This window comes from Sinocyclocheilus grahami, unplaced genomic scaffold (assembly GCF_001515645.1).
Source record: "Sinocyclocheilus grahami isolate Dianchi unplaced genomic scaffold, SAMN03320097.WGS_v1.1 scaffold1380.1, whole genome shotgun sequence".
Lineage (NCBI taxonomy): Eukaryota > Metazoa > Chordata > Actinopteri > Cypriniformes > Cyprinidae > Sinocyclocheilus > Sinocyclocheilus grahami.
The window spans coordinates 88,297-93,270 of record NW_015506559.1 but is presented as its reverse complement, the minus strand read 5'-3'; the positions used below and the strand labels follow the sequence as shown (position 1 = coordinate 93,270).

The window sequence follows — 4,974 nt, the reverse complement described above, 5'->3', positions numbered from 1 at the left end:
AAAGTGTGGTGCATGAAATTACTGACAAACACAATTACTGATTTACATTTACATTTACTGATTTTCTGCCCAACATTTCTTTCACCCACACAAACACAACATATGGCGACTACCCCTCCTTCCCCATCCACTTTCATAGAAATGGAGTCCCCTCCAGATATCTCAACTCCTGTATGGCCACCAGCAGTGCGACCTCTGATGCCTGGGGTCTCTGCAGTGAATAACACCCCTATTCCATTCAGCCCCATGCATCCTGTGTCCCATATGCTAATATCTTCTCATGTTCTGGCTGGCAGCACTCCCGTGCAAACTCTCACCTGGGCACCACAAGTGGCTAACATGCAACTATGCACATCATCCGAAGGAAGATCTCTTCCAAGTGCACAGCACGACCTACCCAACGTTCAACCAACTCCTGGAAGAGAAATTCAAAAGTTCACTTCTCAGGTACAAGGGAACTGTGAAATTGTATTTGACTTCATGAAAAGACAAGATAAAACAGTGAATGATCTTACCCAAGAAATGAAAGCCACTTCTTCTCAAAACAAAAATCAACTCACGGACCTTGCTGCAAAAGTTGAGGATAACACGAGCCAAGTCTTCACTCTGTTGACTACTACCAAACAACAAGAGGAATCTGAAACCGACGAGTTGATTAAAGCTATGAAGCAAATGATTACAGCTGAACTCCAAAAGGTGGAATCTACCTTGGTGTCAGAAATGCAATTCATGGTAGACCAACTCCAGTCGGAATTCCAGCAGGACATTAAAGCTATTCAACACACATTTCAAACAACCCAAGATCATATTACTAAAGAACTTCAGCAACGTGACACTCAAATTGACAAACTTTCTACGTGTGTAAAGGAATTGAGAAATGAGACGGAAAAAGGATTCCTGGATCTAAAAAATCAAATTGACGACAAAAATTGGCACCACAAATTCCCAGCACCACCATTACTTCAACTCCGCCATCTGTGTCTACTCCAGCAATTCCTTAAACTTCTTCAAACCCTCTTCCCACACCTATAGTAAAAAGTGATCATATTAAATTGACTTTTCCCACTTTTGGTAGACCATCAGACGATGCAGACCCCCTACTGTACTTAACCAAATGTCTGGATTTCTTGGCTCGTCATCCCCTCACTGATATAGATATCCTAGCCACATTCCGTACTGTCCTTCATGGAACTGCTCGGGATTGGTGGGAAGTCAGGTGTTCCAGCATATCCACGTGGAGAGAATTTGAGGCTGCATTTCTTTCTGCATTTTTGTCTGAAGATTATGACGATGAACTGGCTGAATGGATCCGAACAAAAATCCAGGGTGAGAAAGAATCTATATGAGACTTTGCATTCTCCTACAGAGCTTTGAGTAAAAGATGGAAGGCAGATCTAACTGAAGGTGAAACTGTGAAGATGATACTTAAGAACATTAAGCCTTACCTTGCCAGCCAATTGTGTAGTCGGGTGAGTACTGTAGAGGAATTAGTCAAGTTAGGACATCAACTAGAAAAAGACTATGAACAACAGCTTTGATATGAAGGTCGAAGGGGCCCTAAGCATCCATCCACATCACCCAGACCCTCATTAAACCAACCTGCTGAGAAAATCCCAGTTCACTGTTGGAGATGCCGAGGACAGCATCCGCCAGGCAAGTGTCCACACTATATCCCTCCACAGTCACCTCATCAATCATCTGGTCACCAATATACCAGCAGCAAATATCCCTATTCATCACCTCAAACAAGGGGGCAGTCTTCTAACAACTCAGTTACTGCTACAGAAGTGCAGAAGCCTCCAACTAAAAGCAAGAAAGCCTCTACCTCCACAAACCTTAATGCACCGATGACAGTACCTCAGCAGTTGGTTGTTCCTGTTAGTATTGCTGCATGGACTGGAAAAGCCATTATTGATACTGGTGCAGGTTATACACTTATTCATGAAAATCACATGAGACAACTCTCATGACCATATCAGCTCCATCCATGGTCCAGTGGTTCTCTCTACCTAGCAAATGAAGAAGCAGAGATTCCATTAGGCTGAATGAATACCACTATACATCTCCACGAACAAGATTTCACTATACCTGTTGCTGTTCTATCATCACAAGCCCTCGCTTATGCTGTAGTCCTAGGGTTGGACTTTATTTTCTTCAGTGGAATGCAGCTTAATGTCACAGATCAAAAATATTCTTTCAAGTTTGCCCCTGCAAAAGAGTACACCTTTCAACCAGGTAATGCCAGTGTGCCAATTGTGAGTCCACAATCTGAATACCTGCAACAGAAGAAATCAACACATAATCTGTCCTTGTTGAGTTCTATTCCTCCTCCAACTCCTCAACTGTTAATTCCACAACCTGACAGTATGGACGAAAAAATGTGAATCGAAAATGCAGTAAATTAAGCTCATTTACCTCCAGATGGTAAACAACAGTTGCTCCACATCCTGAAAAGCAACCCTTGGGTATGTACTCTCCGGACTGGACATACTGATGTTCTGCAGCACCACATTTATACCACTTGTCAGGTACCCATTAAGCAAAAACCATACCGCTTGTCCCCTTTTAAACAACTTGCCATGGAGGAACAACTTGAGGAAATGTTGTTACAAGGAATTGTTGAGCTATCCCACTCTGGTTGGGCCTCTCCAGTGGATTTGGTACTTAAAAAGATGGTAAATTTAGATTCTGTGTGGATTACAGAAAGGTCAGTGCTGTAACAGAAAGTGATGCCTACCCTCTCCCAAACATCACAGAAATCTTGGAGTCACTCTCTGGAGCAGCTATTTTCTCCATTATTGACCTCAACAGTGGTTATTGGCAGGTAGCTATGGACCCCAATAGCAAAGCCAAGACTGCCATCATCACTCCTGCGGGTCTCTATCAATTTAATGTTATGCCGTTTGGTCTCAAAAATGCTCCCACCACTTTCCAGAGACTTATGGAAACAGTCCTGGGGGAACTAAGGAGAAAAATATGTTTAGTCTATATAGACGATATCATCATTCACTCACCTTCAATCACCCAGCACTTTCATGACCTTCAGACTGTCCTCCACAGATTGGAGACTGCTGGTCTAACTATTAATTTTAAAAAGAGCAAGTTCTGTCGTCAAGAAATCACCTTTCTAGAACATGTTGTAAGCATTCATGGCATCTCAGCAGACCCATGTAAGACTGAGGCCATTCATGCCTACCCCGTGCCTAGAAACCTGAAGGAGGTTCAAAGGTTCCTTGGATTGGCTGGGTGGTATCATCGGTTTGTCCCGAATTTCTCCAGGATAGCCGAACCCCTCAACTCACTAAAAAGAAAGGACATAGGTTTGAATGGACAACTCAGTGCCAACAAGCATTTGAGCAGTTAAAGTCTTGCCTCACCTCACCACCCATCCTTTGCCATCCAGATCTTCTGCTCCAATTCACTGTCTACACCGATGCCATTGACACTGGTTTGGGTGCCATCCTGGCACAACGGTAAGACCAGGGCAAAGAGGAGGTCATTGCCTATGTGAGTAAAACCCTAACAGGAGCTGAACTAAATTATACGGCAACAGAAAAAGAATGTCTGGCAGTCGTATGGGCTTTAGAGAAATGGCAACACTACCTGGAACACAAACTTTTCACAGTTGTCACTGATCACTCTGCACTACAATGGGTCATGGGTTCCACTAAAACCACCAGCCGACTCATCCGTTGGGTCCTACAGCTGCAAAAATTGTATTTTATCATTGAGTACAGAAAAGGAAAACTCAATGTAGCCCCAGATGCACTATCCAGGTCTTTACCAGTCTCAAGCTGCAGTCTATACACCAGCCACAAGGAGTCAGGCCTGCCATTATCAGATGTTGTCCTGTGGGAGGAACAGCACAAAGATCCTGAAGTCACAAAAATAATGCAAGCAGTTACAGAGAACAATGCAAGTTTGAAAGACCAATTTGAAGTTGTAGAGGACAAATTATATCAGAAAACTTACCTGCCAAATAACCAGATGCACTACAGAGTGTACGTTCCCAGCAGTCTTCGGCCCTCTCTGCTGCAGCACTACCACTCCAGTCCTCTTAGTGGCCATGGAGGGATCTACAAAACGTACAAGCGACTCAAGGAAGTATCTTTTGGGCCAGGCATGTGGTCCGACGTGAAACGTCATGTGAAAACCTGTGTGAAATGTCAAATAATAAAACATAACAATCAAAAACCTGTTGGAAAATTGCAGCAAACTACTACCACTCGCCCAAACCAAATGCTGGGAGTCGACATCATGTGTCCACTACCAAGAAGTACAAACCAAAATGAGTACCTGCTTGCTTTTGTTGATTTTTATTCTCGATGGGTTGAGTTGTTCCCCATGTGTAAATCCACTGCCCAGAATGTTGCCTCTATCTTCAAAAAATAAATCCTGACTCAATGGGGTGTACCAGATTTCCTCCTCTCAGACAGGGGAGTTCAGTTTGTCTCAGCTGTGTTCAGAGAACTGTGTGAGAATTGGAGCATTACTCCCAAACTGACTACGGCTTACCACCCACAAACCAACATGACTGAAAGAGTGAATCGGACCCTCAAAAACATGATGTCAGCCTATGTGGATCACAAGAAGTGGAACCAGTTCTACCTGAGTTCCGATTCGCCCTGAATTCAGCCATCCAAGAGACAACTGGACTATCTCCAGCAGAACTCCAGCTAGGCAGAAAACTCCAAGGTCCAATGAATAAAGTGCTTCATGGCCTCAATCTGACTCCAGACACTGCTTCCTACGATGTGGTCCATCATCTTCATCACTTACAAACCCAAGCCAAAGAAAACAGTAAGAAAGCAAAATTGAGACAATGAGAAATTATAACAAAAAGAGGAGAGATTTAACATTCAAAAGCAAGGACCGTGTATGGTTACGTAACTTCCCACAGTCTAGTGCACAACATAATTTTAGTGCAAAACTAGCACCGAAGTGGAAGGGATCTTACCGTATTCTGAAGCAGCT

General features: G+C 43.4%; 1 long non-coding RNA gene across 1 annotated transcript; it reads right to left on the bottom strand.

Moving 5' to 3' along the window:
- Positions 1 to 2,030: 2,030 nt before the first annotated feature.
- LOC107569779 (uncharacterized) lies at positions 2,031 to 4,547 on the bottom strand. Its single transcript, XR_001606946.1, has 3 exons — positions 3,785 to 4,547; positions 2,416 to 3,705; positions 2,031 to 2,276 (listed from the first exon to the last, which is right to left on the bottom strand). It is a non-coding gene; the product is annotated as an uncharacterized lncRNA (long non-coding RNA).
- Between the last annotated feature and the right edge of the window lie 427 nt (positions 4,548 to 4,974).